A 17,766-nucleotide genomic window follows, 5' to 3' on the forward strand; every position below is an offset into this window, starting at 1 on the left:
ATTTAAACTTTTCTCCCCAATTTAAGGGGTGTGAAATGGTTTTATCAATGTGTTTTTAATTTATACTTCCTAATGGTTAGCTGAAATTCATGTACTGCTTCCTTGGAGTACTTGCCCATTAACTTTCTATCCGATTGTCTTTGGGGAGTACATGTGTATATGTGTGTAATTTGTAGGAAATTCCTTATGACTGTGGGGAAACAAATTCTATGCAGCCCAGAAATTGTCTGGGATTTCTCCTTAGGCCAAGGTAGTGATTAAAAAAATCCCAGCTTCTATTCCCCCTCCCAGTTCACCAAGAAGGAAAAAGAAAGGCATCAGGCATTTCAAAGCAGGCTGTGAAGCAGTAAGAAATAGGGAAATTGCCAGACTTGTTAAGAGATGTCTGTGCTCTTAATAGGTTTATTGAGGCATAGTTGGCATACAATTACTTTCATATCATAGAGAACAATTTCATACACTTTGATATATGTGTACACCCATGAAACTGTCATCACAATGAAGATGATGAAGTTCTCTATCCCCTCCCAAGTCTTCCTCATGTCTCTTTGTAATCTCTCCCACCCCCGTTCCCAGGCAATCACCAACCTGCTTTTTGCCGCTAAAGCTTCGTTTGTATTTTATTGAATGTGTCATCACTCAGGATGCACTTTTTGTCTTGCTGATTTCACTCAGGAAAATTATTTGGAAACGCATCCATGTGGTTAAATGTATCACTGTTCCATTTCTTTTCATTGCTGGGTAGCGCTCCATTGTATGCATGTACCACAGTTTGTGTGTTCACTTGCTGATGGACATTTGGGTTGTATCCAGGTTTGGACAGTTAAAAGTAACGCTTCTTTGAATGGCCGTGTACAAGTCTTGTATGGATATATGCTTTCCTTTCTCCTGGGTAAATAGTAGTCGAACGGCTGGTAATGCATGTTTAACTGTTTAGGAAAATACAAAAATTTTCCAGAGTGGTTGTACCATTTTACCTTTCCACACTCAATGTTCCGTATGAGAGTTCTAGTTTTTCTGTGTTTGCTAATATTTGGTGTGGTCATTCTTTTTTTTTTTTTTTGGGTGGTACGCGGGTCTCTCATCGCCATGGCCTCTCCCGTTGCAGAGCACAGGCTCCGGACGCGCAGGCTCAGCGGCCATGGCCCACGGGTCCAGCCGCTCCGTGGCATGTGGGATCCTCTCGGACCGGGGCACGAACCCGCGTCTCCTGCATCGGCAGGCGGACTCTCAACCACTGCGCCACCAGGGAAGCCCTGGTCATTCTTTTCTTAAATTTTGCCATTCTAGTACGTGTGTACTGGAATAGCACCGTACATTCAATTTGATTTGCATTTCCCTGATGACCGATGACGTTGAGCATCTTTTCACGTGCTTAGTCCATCCATACAGCTTCTGAGTACGTATTCAAATCTTTTTCCCATTTTATGATTCAAGTTGTTTATTTTCTTATTTTGAGTTCTGAAAGTACTTTATAATATTCGGAATTCAAGTCCTTTACAAGATGTATGATTTACATCCATTTTCTCCAATCTGTCCCTTGTCTCTTCATTTTCTTAACATAGTCTTTTGAAGAGTAAGAGTTCTTAATATTGATAAAGTTCAATTTATCAATTTGCCGTTTTGTGAATCATGATTTTTGCTGTCACAACTAAGAAATCTTTGCCTAATTCAAGGTCACAAAGGTTTTTTTCTTATGTTTTCTTCTAGAAGTTTTATAGTTTTAAGTTTCATACTTAGATCTCTGATACATTTTGAGGTTTTTTATTTGTATATGATGTAAAGTATGAATTGAAAGTGTCTTTTTGTTTGTTTGTTTTTGTTTATTTGTTTGCTATAGATACCCAGTTGTTCTGGCACCGTTTGTTGAAAAGACTATCCTTTCTTCACTGAATTTGCACTTTTGAAAATCTGCACTGTTTGCAGATTTTGCACTGTTGAAAATTTGCACTGTTGAAAATCAGTTGTCTGCATATCAACCTGGAATCTTTATGCTGACCAAGTTCTCCCTTGGCTGGTGTCGAAATACCAGTTCCAAATTCTTGCTCCCTCTGAACAGCTGTCCACCACCTATTAGTCAATAAAATCTTTCCAAACTACATTTCAGCATTCTAGTTGCAATAACTTTTCAGACTGCTTCCCTGAAATTAGCCTAAGTCACTCTGATGACCTTAGATATTCCCACATCTCTATTGATATGTTTCCAGACTGGCCTTTGGTTTCTTTAGCCTATGGATAATAGTTATTCATTTTGCTAATTTTTCTTAATTTCATTCTTACAGCTCCACAGATCCAACATAACACTCCCACATCTGAACACAATGCGATGTTAGAATTTCTGACAAGTTCTGGAGGACCAATAATCTTTGTTTTATCTCTTCTACCAAGTGACGAGACTTTAGTGGTCCTTACTGACATTGGTTCTTGGTAGACCACACTAACACCTCATATTTCCACTTAAGAACACAGCATCGAAAGTTCATTCATTCACTCATCAATCACTTTTGAACACCAACTATGTGCCAGGCACTTAGCTAGTGCTTTGGGGATAAAGAGATGGATAAGACGTATTCTCTATTCTCAAGATATTTCAAGTCCAATATATTCTGTACCTTTAGGTCTCAAGGCCCCTTAAACACTCCAAGGATCAATATCACCCAGGTTTCAGAACCCAGATCCACAGTTTCTCCTCAGATAAGACGGCTGCCATCGCTAGGAAGAAATGAGACACTTTCTGAGTCAAATCAGACATTCTAATCAAGAATCATGGGATTTAGTTAGCAAAGACAAGTTCTGAGAAGGGATAAAGCAACTAGACAGGGCCAGATGTCCAAAGGCAGATGAGTCACCCAAGGTCAATGAACATTTCTCAGAAAAGAAGGGGAGTAAACTGGTGAAAAATTGTCTTCACCTTTTGACGGGGAAGTGTATGTGCAGGAGAGAGTGGCTACAATTAAATGTGAGCCTCAGGGATCAAAGTTCTCTTGCGTCACCTTTCCTATGATGAGGGGTCACTGCAGGAGACGTAGTCCAGACAATTCCCGAGAAGGGAAATGAATCAACGTGAGGTTGCCCGTCCTCTGTGATGGAGGCAGGTTTGCACACATCATGAACAAGCTTGCCGCAAAGGGCAGAGAGGTGACGCGGCTGCTAAATGAAGCAGCTCTTTAAAACTTCTTGCTCAACCAAGGCGCATCTCAGGAGTAAATGGAGAACAAAGGGGGGCAGCCTCTGGCCTTAGCCAGAAGGGGAAGGCCTCCAGTGCCTTTCTCCAGGACAGCTCAAGCACTTCCTCCTTGGGGATGCAGAGGAGTTAGGGGTTGGCATCAGCTTTCCATGAATATGGATATCTGGAAAGTCAGCTGCAGCTGGGAGAAGGTGTCCAAGGCACAGACTAAGAGGAGTGCTGGTGTTAAGTGCGGCGGGAATCCAGGAATTAAATTCCCTTCCCAAAGGGAAGCGAGTGCTGCCGGGTGGCCAAGAGGGAGGGGTGAGTAGCACGGAGCCCACACGTGGGTTAAGTGGCCTACAGTCAATGGGGTGTGATTCCAAGGGCCCAGGGAAGACCTCCTGCCTGAACTAATACCTCTAATCTGTCAACTAGAGCCTGACATTCCTTTAAAGTGGGGCATACACTTTCCTCCATAATTAAAGCTAAGGCTTATAATTAAAGCATCTCTGGGAGAGTTAAATTCACATTAAGAGTGAGCTAGATTTTTTTTAAGAGTAGTATTGGAGGGAGGCACAATTATGAGTCTGGTGGAAGGGGAAAATTCACAGAAAAGGGAGAATCTGGCAGGCAGATTCCACCGTTCTTGGTGGCCAGCCCGATGTTGTGGCCAACAGGGCTGCCAGATTTGGCAAGACCAAGACAGAAGCACCAGGAGGCTCAGTTAGATGGATCTGAAATTCAAATTTAACGGAGTGTCCTGTATTTCATCTGCAACCCCGGCCAGTGAAGGCGGGCCGGGTGCGGGGAGTTCTCTCTCATGGCCCCGCTCACACCCTGCCACTGTACATGCCCTGTAGATTCCTGGAGCCTTCCCTTGCAAGGGTGAAGACAGCTGGGGAGAGGGGTGTGTCATAGAGAAAGCAGAATCAAAATACTCAGTGAGGAATGTACATCACTGAGGCCAAGAAGTGTAAATCCCCTGAGGATACAGAATACCTCCCTTCTCTCTGCGTTCTTGGTACCTTATGTAATGCCTGTGCTCAGTGCAGATACACTGAGATTCTTAAAAAATGTCAATAACAACAACCACAACAATAATAATAACAGATATATATATATATATAGAGAGAGAGAGAGAGAGAGAGAGAGCGAGCTTACCACACCAAAACTTTCCTCTAAACCCTTCACTGAAAGGCTGAGACCTTGCATAAAACCTGGTGCAAGTGACTCAAAAGGAACCTTGCTGGAAAAAAGCGAGGGGCTCATGAGACATTGCTTTTTAATTAAGTCGGTTCTTTCGTTATTAATGTGCAATCCTTCTTCTTGGGGGGTAAACTTAAGGCAGGCCTCATCCTGGGTTTCCACTCAGCTCTTCAGCTCGTCCTCCTCCTAAAAAACAAAAGTACAGACAAAGCCAGTGATGTAATCCATTCTTTCCTTCCTCCCCTCTGTAACTGCTCCCGTGTCCACACAGCAGTGATACGTCACCCGGCTCTCCCAGGCCCCCCTCGCTCCAGGGCGCAAATACATAACCATGAGTGTAAGGCAACGCGTTGTTAAGAGAGTGAATAGCTTTTGAAATAATTGCTTAATGCTTTCTCCGAATATAGGTGAGGTGGGTTACATGGGAATTTGGATTATTCAGGCTGGTCTTTGCCTCCTTCCACACAGAGCCCCAAGCCTTGTTCCGTGGCGACATCACAGGCAAACGGAGGGGGGCAAGGGGTGAGGTGCTTAAACCAGGAGCATCTCTAGCCTGGTGTGAACTGGCTTCAGATTTGCCAAACGGGGCATTTGGAAAGTTTGGCTTCATTACATCCATCAAATCAGGACCAGGGAAAGCTCAGGACAATTTTAGGATTGGAGAAATTAGGTTTGGAACAACCGTTACTACTTTTTTTTTTTGGCGGCACGCGGGCCTCTCACTGCTGTGGCCTCTCCCGTTGCGGAGCACAGGCTCCGGACGCGCAGGCTCAGCGGCCATGGCTCACGGGCCCAGCCGCTCTGCGGCATGTGGGATCCTCCTGGACCAGGGCACGAACCCGCGTCCCCTGCATCGGCAGGCGGACTCTTAACTACTGCGCCACCAGGGAAGCCCCAGTTGCAAACTCTTAATTTATGTCCCCACCTTCCCGCTATCCCCTTTGGTAACCACAGGTTTGTCTTCTAAGTCTGGCAAGCAATTCTTAATCGCCTGCCACTGTGCCAGGTGTGGGGTTACAGAAATAAATAATACATCACAAGGCGCCGTGTCTGCCCTCAGGGCAGCTTTGTGTAGTGGAGACAAATGTCATTCATATAAAAAGGTAGCGAGGACATGCGTGCCAGGTACACACTGATGGCTGGTCTGATGAATGTTCTGGAAGCCTGCAGGAGGGTTGAGGCCTGGGGCCTGAGGGGGCCAGGCCTTTGTCAACCTCTTCCAGAATGGGTGCAAAGTCTGCAGTGGCGGAGGCTGGGACGCAGGCTCTCACCCCTGGGCGTGGGCTGCACAGGCTGACCAGGTGGACGGCACCCACGCAGCTGCCCGCGTGGTCCTTGAAGACAGATTTACCAGTTGACTTGTAGCCCACTCTCCTCCGTGTGGCCCTGCACAGCACTTCTGAGGACTAGCCGGGGGAGCAGAGGGCTCCAAAGAGATGTGGGAAAGGGCATCACTCAGAACTGCAGCGACTGCGGGATGCCTCAGGCACATCCCGCCCTCCCAGTCTCTGAGCACAGATTCCACCTCTGCCCCCGCAGACCCCTCAGACCAGAGGGAGGAACCCCTGACACAGGGGAGGTTTGCATGCCCGTAAGTGCGCTCTGCTGACCTCATGCCCTGCATTGCCTGTCAGGCTGGCTGGGAATCCGAAGTGGTTACCAGCTCGGCCACTGAGCCTCCATTTCTTCTTCTGCATCCTTCTCCAGCTTTTCCTGAAGATCTCAATTCCAGACACGGCAGGAAAATGAGAGTAGGAGGCAAGAGGAGGGAGGGAGAGACAGAGACAGAGATGGACAGAAGGGGAAGGATAAAAAATAGCAGTAAAGCGATGGTGTCGTAGTGAAGACTGAAAAGTGGAAACTCGGGGAAAAGGCAGGCAGATTCGTGTGTTAAACACCAAGCGAGCCCCAAGCCGGTCCCTTTTGCCTCCGTGTGTTTCGGTGGGGCTGTGTCTGCGCTCTCCAAGCTTGACACTGTCCATCCGGATCAATACACGTTTACCAAGGAAAGTCTCTGCCAGCCACTGTACCTGGCAAACACGGGGCTCCAGGAGTGCATCTGGCCTTAGACAGGCATAAGCTTACACAATTTTAGGAAAAGAATGCAAAAATCAGACATACAGAACTAAGCACAAAAACATATTTGTTTAGACTGAGAAAAGAAATCACAGCAAATTAAACGTTTTAAAAAGCTGACATCTACAACAGACCTCCTGATCGGGAAACTAACAATATTTTTAGTAACATTTCCCCCTACATTCTCTTCCATCACCTCTTTACATGGCAACAATTTTGCGAAATCATTTTCTGTAGAGGGAAAGGAAAGACAATTCAGCCTTCCTCCAGCACAGTTGATTGTGATTTTTTAAAAAACAAATTTAAGGTGCGTTCAGTCTCAGACCTCGTTTAACTCCGCCCCTCACATCACTGAAACCCTGATGACAAGCCCTCTATTTCCACTCTGCCTCAGTCCCTCTGCCCACTTTACAAGCCACGGAGGTGGATGAGACAGAAGGACCCCCTCAGGATTTGACAGGTGCATCACTCTTACCGTCTCTCCCTGGCCACCCTGAGGGGCTTTGGAGATAGGAGAAAGGGCAGAATCACCCTTGTTCTCCTGAGTGAGACCCATGAAAGGAGGTGTAACTGGAGTTTGAGATCCCAAATGAAGGAAAGATGGATGCTAATGAACAACGGATGCCACCGTCTTCAGCCAATCAGCACATGTTTGTTAATTACGAAATATCCTGCAGCTCCTGTTCCATGCCTGTACTTAGCTCTGGGAAACAGCAGCAAACAACATAGGAAAGACCCTTCATCCTGGGGATCCCCATTGTACTCTCCATGGGTTGGATGACAGGTGCATGACCGTTTTGTCCCCCAAGCACCCTTTTAGTACAAGGTCACCAGGTCCTCCCAATCACCACCACTCTGGCCAGTGGACATGGTGGGGGGAACTTCCCTCTGTCCTCATCACGTTGCCTACCTCTCCTCCCACCACTGCCCCAGGATACTTGGCCAAGTTTCCTTTCCCAGAATGGGCAGTCACCCACTGCTACAATCATCCTGTTTTGGGGGTCTGACATAGATGGGGCTTTTCTATGTACGGTGAAAAGCTGCACAGATTTATATGGAACGAAGCATAGAAAAATGAAAATGATACATTGCATAGTAATCTAAATTAATCCTAGTCTGTATGACAGAGGATGGAAAATTTTGGTACCATAATTTCTCTCTTCATGGTGATAGACTTAAGTCAGTTGAAATGTATTTCTGTACCACAATTTAAGCTTCAATAAAAGTTTGCTTAATTCATTGTCTAGTGACATTCAAAAGAAAAGGGTCGGAGAAGATAAAACCCAGCGTGGGTTGAAGTTTTAAGGGGAGATTCATATTATTCCTTCTGGACAGAGGATTGTTCACACGCCTACTTTTTCCCATATCATCTCGTCCCCTCTCTGCCATCTTTCAATTCATTTCTATAAATCCCTCCTCCTCCGAGAAGCCCTCTTGGACTAACATGCAAGAAGAGGCATCCTCTGACTCCACTGTGAGGTCCATTCCCTGAGCCTCCATCTGCCTCTTCAGGCTGTGCTGGGCACTCAGTGAGCAGGCAGGGCAGGCGCTGCAGCCTCCTTCACGTTGGACTGTCCCCCCTGCAGTTCCAAATCACGCAAAGAACGACACCAGGACATGAAGCATCGGTTCTAAATTTGGGGGATGGCTCTAAAAAATTGAAATTATTATTGTTACCTGCAAGAGAAGTACCCGTCATCTTCCTTTCCCTTGCGGCTGAGGTCTGCCTGGGGTCCATTAGGAAAGAGTGAAGTTCCTCTGTCGCCTGGTCCCTCAGTTCAAGACAGACTCGGGGCAACTAGGACACATCTGATAGGTTCATTTGTAGAACAAATTTCTACCTGACATCTTAGGGTACCTTTTTTTTTAGAAACTGATGCTCCTTTTGCTGTGAATAAGTAGGCTTCTGTGTTATTTTTTTAATTAAAAAATTTGTCTTTTGTTCATTGTAGAATTTCTGGAAAATTCCCCAAAGCACAAATACGCATAAACATCTTCCATAATGCCACTAGCTGAGATAAGGACTGTTTGTGGGTTGACCCACATTCTGCCACTTTTCCCTATGCACACGTGTGTCCCCTAAACCCCAAGTCCCCTCAGTGTAGACCTTCTCGTCCTGTCGTGCCTCTCTCCACACAGGAAGTGTAGACATAACCTATATTATAGGCAGCATATTGCAACCTGCATTTCTTGCCTAATAGCGTGTCACGGTCAAATCCCTTCTGTTACAATGAGATTCACTTGGAACAGGATCGTTCTGACCCCATAGTGTGTATTTCATCACACAGGGGTACCACAACTGAATTAACCATCCCTCCTGGTTGTTCCTTTAGGTGGCTGTCAGTGTGGCAATGTCACCAATGTTACAATATTACCACAATATTCACATCATTGTGAACATCTTTGATCATTTTCTTCCAAGCCGTCCCTAGAAGTAAAATTCCTGGGCCAAAGGGAACAGACCTCTTTAGAGCTTCGCACACACATTGCAAAGCTCCAAGAGGCCCCGTTCAAGAGGGGCAGTGAAATCAAGACGGCTCTGGACACTCGGGGCGGAGGTTGGGGGCGGAGCAGCCCTGATGATGACAGGCGTTTCCTACCAGGTGGCCAGTGCCAAAGAGGGCCCCGAGCTCACTGGGAAGGTGGAGCAGAGATGCTCAGCAGAGCTGTCCAGTACATCCCCCGAGAAAGGGGGGGACGGGGATAATGGCTTGAGCCTTAGAGCTCAGACATTCCATATGCTGGGCAGGACCTTGGGAAATACGGCCCGAAGGTGTTGTCACACACACATCACCACGGCCAACCCTATTGATCAGAGCTTCAGTGATACTGTCCTCTGGTCCCGAGAGGCCAGAAGATCCAACTCTTCTCCCCATAGCTTTGTCGACTTCTCTTGTATCCCCACTCCCTGTGTGTACTCCAGGGATCTGTTTGAGGAAGGCATAGCTCCGTCAACTTTCAAGCTGTCTTGTGTCTACCTGATTCACGGATCCAACAGCAGGTGTCGGACAGGCTCTACTGTGTGCCAGGCAATGTGCAAGGTCTGAGGGTTGGAAAGATGAATAAGACGCGCCCCTCCCGTGTATTTTAGTCTACTGAGAGATACCAGTAGGTAAACTGATTTACAGATCATGAAGATATGGTTGGTAATTTCTGTTTCTCTCACTCACATATTAGAGTAACACCTGGCAAATCGTGGGGACTTGAAAATATTTGATGAATGAATACTTGAATGAATCAAATGCATTTAAAGGATAGGGTTGTACGCCTGAAGTACAGGATCACCTAGGGGTACTGTTTATAAAGTTTTATTTTGAGATACAATGTATGTGTTATAAAACGTACTCATTTTTAGTGTACAGTTCACTCTTTTTTAGTATATTCACAAAGTTGTGCGGCCATCAGCACATTCTAATTTTAGAACATTTCCATCACTCCCAAAGGAGACCTCATGCTTATTTGCGGGCACCCCCAATTTCCCAATCTTCCCAGCCCCCAGTCCTAGGCAACCGCTAATTTACTTTCTATGTCTGTAGATTTGCCTCTTCTGGGTAATTCATCTAAAGGGAACCATGCAGCGTGTAACGTTTGAGTCTGACATCTTTCACTTGAGCATAACGCTTTTGAAATTCGTCTATGTTGTTGCATGGATCAGTACTTTATTCCTTTTAATTGCAGAATAATATCCCATTGTGTAGATAGACCCCATTTTGTTCATCCGTTGATGAACATTTGGGTTGTTTCTACTTTTTGGTTACTCTGAATGATGCTGCTGGGAACACGTGTATACAGTCTCTGTGTGGACATATGTTTCCATTTCTCTTGGGGAGGACTGGCGTTGCTGTGTCATAGAGGGTACTTTGTGAGCTAGGCTTTAAAGAGGCATTTACAGATGGGAGACTTGGCTCAGCTGGACCGAGCTAGGGTCTGTCTGAGGCTCAGAAGCAGACACTCAAGCATGGCTCTCCGGGGACCCTTCCTAACTGGGGCAAAGCCTGAGGCTCTATCTCCTTTTACCCAGAATCCTCTTGAACCTGCACATTGCCCTTCGGTGAATTTTTCTTTTCAAGGCTGATCTATGCTTTCCCTTTTTTACAGGGAGTCGGGGTGGTGGAGGGTTTTCCCATACTTTTCTATTCTTAAAATAACATTATTATGTTTCCATAATATTGTACTAATGGAATATAGGTTTATCATAGAAATATCATTTTCCACAATCTAAATTTTAAACAGAAACTAAGAAAAGTAAAATGACCTCAAATATCACCACCCAGATCTAATCACAATTACTATTTTGGTGTGTATTCCTTCATAGATAGATAGATCTATATAGATCATTCTCTACATAGATAGATATAGATAGATATTGATATTAATGTATAGATTTATGTTGTATATGCTATTTTGATACCTAGTTTTTCACCTAATATATCCTATCTTTTGTCTCTACATATTTTTGTATTTAAGGACTGTATACTTTTCCATAGCCACAATGAGCCTTAATTTATTTAACTAAAGTCTTATCACTGAGCATGAGATTTGTTCCAAAATTTTTTGCAGTTATTAAAGAATGTTGCAGTGAATTCAACGTAATTAATTCTATACATATTAATCAGTATTTTTATGGGACATATGAAAATGTTATCTGAAAGAATGTTTCCAGGCCTTTGGTTGATATTGGCCATTGCCCCCAGAAAGTTTCATCCAGTTTACACTTCTACCAGTCACGTGTGAGAGAGTTTTGTTCCTTGCATTTCCACTAAAACTGTCACCATCAAAAACAAACCCCAAATTTACCCACAGGCAGAAAATGGCATCTTTTGACGTTAAGCTATATTCTTTGATAACTAATGAGGATGATGACTTTTCACACATTCAGAGGCTATTTAAATTTCCTCTCTGGAGTCCCTGTGCCTTCTACGGAAGCCTCACAGGTCTTCCTTCCCGTGGCCTCGCCCGCCCCCTGCCCAGCAGACACACTCAGCAGCTCTTCCCCCACCCTCACACCTTGGGCAGAAAGTGAAGGGGATGCCAGGTGGCCCCTGCTCCACCTGCCACCGCAGTAAGACCCTGAAGCCCACTCCCATGGCATAGGAAATATCTCCTGCTGCCCACAGGGCGCCCGGTACCCATCAAGATTGACTTCACTGACATCTAAACCACAAACCAGTGGGACTGAGTTTTACAACAGGATGGAAGTGCCGGCTTCTGGAACCCCATGTTTTGGCACCAGCATCCTTTATCGGAAGGGCCAGTCTGTGGGTGGTGCCGCTCAGCTGTTCTTCTTTCCCTTTAGAGTCAGAGCAAAGGAAGTGAGATCAAATTATAATAGAAGGGATGCCAGTTAGACAAAAGAAGAGACTTATTGCCAAAGAAGCTCGCACAGCACTGCACCTAAGGACATCTTTGATGAGGGTGAGTCATCTGTGGGTTAATTGGATCCCTGCCTGGCAGTAGAGGATGGGCCTTAGCCTGAGCCTAAGGTGATAAGCTCATGACCACCCTGGCTTCCTGCATGCTTTCCACCACCTGACAGCTTGTGGACCTTTCTTGGAACATTGACTTTAGAGATGCGGCCCCTTTGGGTCTCTCTGCCCCATCTTAGAAGAAGCAATATAATCAGAGGTTTTGGTTTCTAGAATCCAAGAAACAGAAGCAAAGGGAATATATGTCATTAAAGGCTAACTCTTTGTCAGGGTCTGGTGCTTTAAAGGCTATCTAAAACCTTCATGATAGCAGATGAGGCGCCCAGAGGGAACACTAGCCCGAGGTTTCATATTACATGACAGAGCTGGCTCCACACCCAGACATGTTTTGGCCCCAACATTCCTTTCTGTTGAACCATATCACTGAGGAAGCAATTTTAGTGCTGGAGGTGAGGGTATTTAAGGGTATAAACTCCATTTATGTTGTACAATTAGCAGACAATTGCCTTGGCCACCTTACACTTCTTAGAGTCTAAGTATTTTCCTGATCCAGGCGTAGTGGGCCTGCCATGGGTCTCCTGAGGCTGGACTTCTTCTTGGTCCCACTGTTTTTTGGTTTCTCAGCCCTAAATATCCTCTATGTTTATTCTTTTACTTGCATTAACATGATGGTAGGTACTAGGCAAGGGTGGGAAACACAGATAGGGAATAAAAGATAGGAAGTCAAATCCCAAGCCCACAACTCACTAGCTGGGTGGCTTTGGGCTACTTCGTCAATTTCTCTGTGTCTCCATTTCTTCACCCTTAAAATGGGGGCAAAAATAGCATCTTTCTCACACTATGGGTGTAAATATTAAATAATGAATAGGTTCAAGTATTTAGAATAAGCGTTGGTATAATAAGTCTAAAGGAATGCTAGCTTTCATTATTTAGGCGGAAATCAAGACTTGTATACGTGGGAAAAAAACAGTATGCCTCAGTTCGCCATCCCTCCCTCCCTCCCTTCCTCCTTCCCTCTCTTCCTTCCTTCCTTCTTTCCTTCCTTCCTCCCTTCCTTCCTTTCTTCTCTTTTTTCCTCAATAAACATTTATTGAAAGCTCTCTACATGCCAGACACTATGTTAGGCATCGCAACACATGCATTGATTTCATTATATTATAACCCTGGTGCTACCTGTTCTTTTCTGCTAGAGACAGACAGGGCTAGTGGACCTGTGTGAATTCCTAGCAGCTCTTTGCTAAAAACCTGAAGACATGAAGAGAGAAGAATTAACCAGAATGCCATAAATATAAGGAATCTGAGGTACCGTCTAATCTGAACATCTCCCGTCCTCACAGGTGAGGACACGGCACCATCAGATGACACCTGACTTCAGGACGCCCCTCAGCCCATTAACCGGAGGCTCAGGACTCAACCTGTGGGTCCGGGCATCTCATCATCTCTTTCCATAGATGCTCCTACTTTTTCTAATTGAGAGCCTGGACAGATGCCACAGGGAGTGAGGCATCGGTGGGCCACCTGGTCCCAGCCCTTGTGCACTCCATCGCATGCTAGTAGCCGTGTTTCTGCCCAGGCTTTCTTCCCTTCTTATACGACTATGCTCACTGATCATGCTGCGGGAAGGGGGAGGGGTGCCTTGTAGCTGGTACCAAAATCCAACCCCGACCATCACATCTGGTTTGCAGATGTCCCTGTGACCTCAGAGATGCTGCCTTGCATGGGAGTGGAGACCTCTGTCGACTGGCCCCAGCTGTCCTCTGAGACGCCAGATGTCTGGGACTAATGAGAAAGGCCTGGTCTACATCTTCAGCCCGCCCGCCCTGTGTTCCTGCTGCTCCTCACTCTCTGTGGTCTGCCAACCACCAGACACACCTAAAGCCATTTTCCTGGAAAAACCTTTCCCAGCTCTGATACTTATTGGCTGAGCGAACTCAGCAGTCATTAGCCTCTCTGGGCCTCTGTGCTCACTTGCCGTAACTGGATAGAGGCTTCCCGCATCCCTCCCAGCTTTGGGATAACGTGAGGTTTGTCTTCTTAGTAATCAGCACACTGCCGGGAATGTGTTAACTGCTGACCGTGTGTCCAGTGATCTGCTAGGGAACATCGGCAGAGCTTCCCACCGTGTCTCATAGAGTTTCTCACATATAAAGTGATTGTGCAGCTCACCAGGACACACGATGAGGCCCCTGCAGCCAGGTCCTGCTCAGCGGCCACAGGAGCCATCTGGGGACCTCTGGTAAACAATTGCCTCACAGCAGACAGGAGATGCTGTGACAGTCCAGAGGTTCCCCGTGCTGTCATTGTCATCCAGGGGTTTACACTCTCACCGGGGACGTGTGACACTCAAAACATCACTGAAAAGCTAACGCTGCATGCTGCTTAGACCAGACGGTCACAGTAACTCAGGGAAGGGGGTGATGGATGAGGTAAAGGGGTCTGGGGGGCTTCCCAGAGGACTGGCACTGCACAGAAGTGGCCAACTTCGATTTCGTCAAATCAACACAAGAGGCAGAAAGCACAGAGGACAGAGCCCTGTGGAGGGTCAGAGCCCTGGATTCTGGTTCTGACGCCACATCTGAATCACTCTTCGGCAAGTAGGTTCCGTCAGCCCTGGTACCTCTCTTCCCTCGTCTTGCAGTGGTGCTGGCGGGACCCTCCCAGGGGACCTCCCAGACTGCCGTGGGGTTCAGACAAGAGGCTGAAAGTACAGATCAGGACTGAGGGGCCAGGTCAATGTCAAGGTTGCTAAGGAGCCGTGGATCAGGGCAGCCAGTGGAAGCTTCGTGATCAGAGAGCGCTTCCCCTAGTTGGTTTATTAATGGTGTCAAGTGCTCAGAAGGATGCCTCTTCCTAGGAAGGATTTACAAACAGTTATTGAATGAAAGAAAAAGGGCGACTTGATCCACCTTCAGGACTGGCCAGGACTTGGAAGCTGGTGCGAGCAGCCCCTCCCCACGTGGATTGGGATAAGGTTATGAGGGGCCATGAGGCCGGCAGCTAAGCAAGAAATAACACAGCAATCCTACTCTTGGGCATATATCTGGAGAAAACCATAATCTGAAAAGGTACATGCACCCCAATGTTCATTGAAACACTATTTACAATAGCCAGGACATGGAAGCAACTTAAACGTCCATCAACTGACAAATGGATAAAGAAGATGTGGCACATAGATACAATGGAATACTACTCAGCCATAAAAAAAGAATGAAATAATGCCATTTGCAGCAACATGGATGGACCTAGAGATTGTCATACTAAGTGAAGTAAGTTAGACAGAGAAAGACGAATATCATGTCTTTCAAATATATGTGGAATCTTAAAAAAGGGTACACATGAACTTATCTATAAAACAGAAATAGAGTTACAGATGTAGAAAACAAAATTATGGTTTCCAGAGGGCAAGTGGGGGGAAGGATAAATTGGGAGACTGGGATTGACATACACACACTACTATATATAAAATGGATAACTAATAAGGACCTACTGTATAACACAGGGAACTCTACTCAGTACTCTGTAATGACCTATATGGGAAAAGAATCTACAAAAGAGTGGATACATGTATATGTATAACTGATTCACTTTGCTGTACGACAGAAAGTAACACAACATTGTAAATCAACTCCAATAAAAATTAAAAAAGAAGTAACACACAGGGTAAGGCTAATGCAAAGGTAAACAGACGGCTATGAAAGACCATGGAAGCACCAGCTCCCCAGGACACATCCTCAGGTTTCCTGGGGGAGGAGCTTGGGGCTGAGAGAAGCAGAAGCTATGAGCTGAGGGAGAGGGAGGGGGTGAGTGCACGTAGCTCCTTTGAATCTCTGTATTTCATAAACAAAACCAGATCCCTTCAGGGACCATCTCTCTGGATGAGTGGCCTCGGTCCAGCAGGGAATCGTGTGCTTTCCTTGATGACGACCTGCTTCAGCCACTGGCTCTCCAGGGGGCCCAGAAGCTCAATCCCCACCCACCTTCCAGAAACCTGATCGCTGACCCTGGCCTCAAGGGAGACTGTGGTGGGCAGGCACTTAGAGTCCTGGTGCTCTCAGGTGGCCCAGGGGACCCAGCAGGTATATGCAAGAAGAGGTTTTTACTTGGATGTAATTTAGAACTTTGTTTTCCTAAGAGTTTTTGATTCTGTTCCTTTCTCCTTTGGCTTGAGGTTGCAGTAAAACACAAGATCAACTAGAATAAGTACCAGACTGGCTGTGAGTTCAATGGGAACCAGAGAGGGGGATTTAGAGCCAAGATTGAGAGGCAGTGCATGAGAAGGAGGTGTGTGCGGGCTCTGCAGGCTGGCTCCTCTCCTCTGTGCACCTGCCTCCCCTCCATCTCGCTTCTGCATCTCCTGCTCATCCCAAAGCAGTGACGGAGGATTGCACCTCCCCCGAGGATGCTGTGCTCCACAGAGCAGGACTCTGTTCATTGCTCTTCCCAAGCCGTCCATCGAAACCACCAAGGCTGTGCCCCAAATGAGCCTCTTTCCAGGGACCCATGAAAGGACTCCAGGCCTGATCTGTATTGAGAAGGGCTTGACTTTGCCTACGAGCACCAGCTCTCACCTCAGAGAACAGGTCTGGGCTTCCTGAGAACCTACAAAAGCTATAGGGAGTCTCCATTAACATAGGGTTGGGAAAAGTGACAAAGGGACATGTGGGTTTCCTAAGGGAAGAGAGGAGAAGGGAATATTGAGATTTAGAAACTGTCAGATGCCCACTCTTCCTGCTCTGCGTATGTCCTCACAACTGTGAAAGGTCAGTATCATTACCTCCATTTTACAGATGAGAAAACTGAGGCTCAGAGAGGTCTATGGACTTTCCCAGGACCCCACAGCTGTGAGCAGCAGAGTATCGCCTCCAGGGCTGTCTGCGTCCAAAGCCTCTGTTCTTTCTGCTCTCCTGGGAGAAGGACAGACAAGGAACCAGAGCTCACAGCCATCCCAGTGCCATTTATGGTACCCCAAGGTGACACCCCCCCCATACAGGACAGGGTTCAGGGCGTCACCCCACAGACTGAAAGAATGGTCTTCAACCAAAGCCAGAGCCGCACTGGGGTTCTGAACCCTTCACCCTCAAGGAAAGTACAGAATCCCTATGAAGTTTCCGAGAAGACTTCTTGTAAAAATGATGAAAAGATTGCTACAAATAAGAACCGAGGCCCAAAGGGAAATAATGTGGGGATGCTGGCTGGGAAAATGGACTGGCTGCTGATACACAGCCTGTGAGCTTTTGAAGCAGAGCAAACAGAGCAAACAGAGCAAACAGAGCTTTGAGCAGAGCAAACAGTTTGTGGTGTCCAGCAGAAGCAAGCCAAGGGTGAGAAACGCCAATTCAGCTCCCGCCCTGGGAGGCCTGTGAAATCAAGTAGTCCAGTTCCAGGGAATCTAGCTGGAGGCAGTGTATATATTTTAAAAAATGACTTCTTAAGTCTCTTTTCAAGGCTCAAGCCTGGAATTGTGGAATTCTGAGGAACACATTGGAGAGCAGACGGGGGCCGGGGGAGATGGATTTAGCTGCCCGGTTCATACGGAATGAAGTTGCTATGGCTTCTTCTAATGGCATCAGGTGTCCAGACATGGCAGCAATGCATGGAGAGGAGTATTTATGTAAACAAAAGAAATATGAATAGAAGGGAGAGAGTAAACTAAATATACACTCTCAGTTCAAAGTCACAGAGAGAACGGCCAGCGCTATTTTCGGAGGGGCGTGTGTAAGTGCACGGGGGGTTCTATTTATAGACAGAAGGTGGTATGTAACCTCTGATGGCGGCCGGCTGCTTTGGATGGTGGGCTGTCCAACTCACGCTGAAGTGGCCTATTGTCTGCTCATCCCCACAGGGAAGAAAGCAAGAGAGAAAGAAAGGAGCAAGTACAGTTTTCCTCTC

The 17,766-nt window shown here is 46.4% G+C and overlaps 1 long non-coding RNA gene across 1 annotated transcript; it reads right to left on the bottom strand.

Annotated features, from left to right (window-relative positions):
- Positions 1-4,434: 4,434 nt before the first annotated feature.
- LOC132434389 (uncharacterized) lies at positions 4,435-7,046 on the bottom strand. The gene is made up of 2 exons (XR_009521297.1): positions 6,927-7,046; positions 4,435-4,561 (listed from the first exon to the last, which is right to left on the bottom strand). It is a non-coding gene; the product is annotated as an uncharacterized lncRNA (long non-coding RNA).
- Between the last annotated feature and the right edge of the window lie 10,720 nt (positions 7,047-17,766).

Source organism: Delphinus delphis, chromosome 11 (genome assembly GCF_949987515.2).
Source record: "Delphinus delphis chromosome 11, mDelDel1.2, whole genome shotgun sequence".
In the NCBI taxonomy this organism is placed as follows: Eukaryota; Metazoa; Chordata; class Mammalia; order Artiodactyla; family Delphinidae; genus Delphinus; species Delphinus delphis.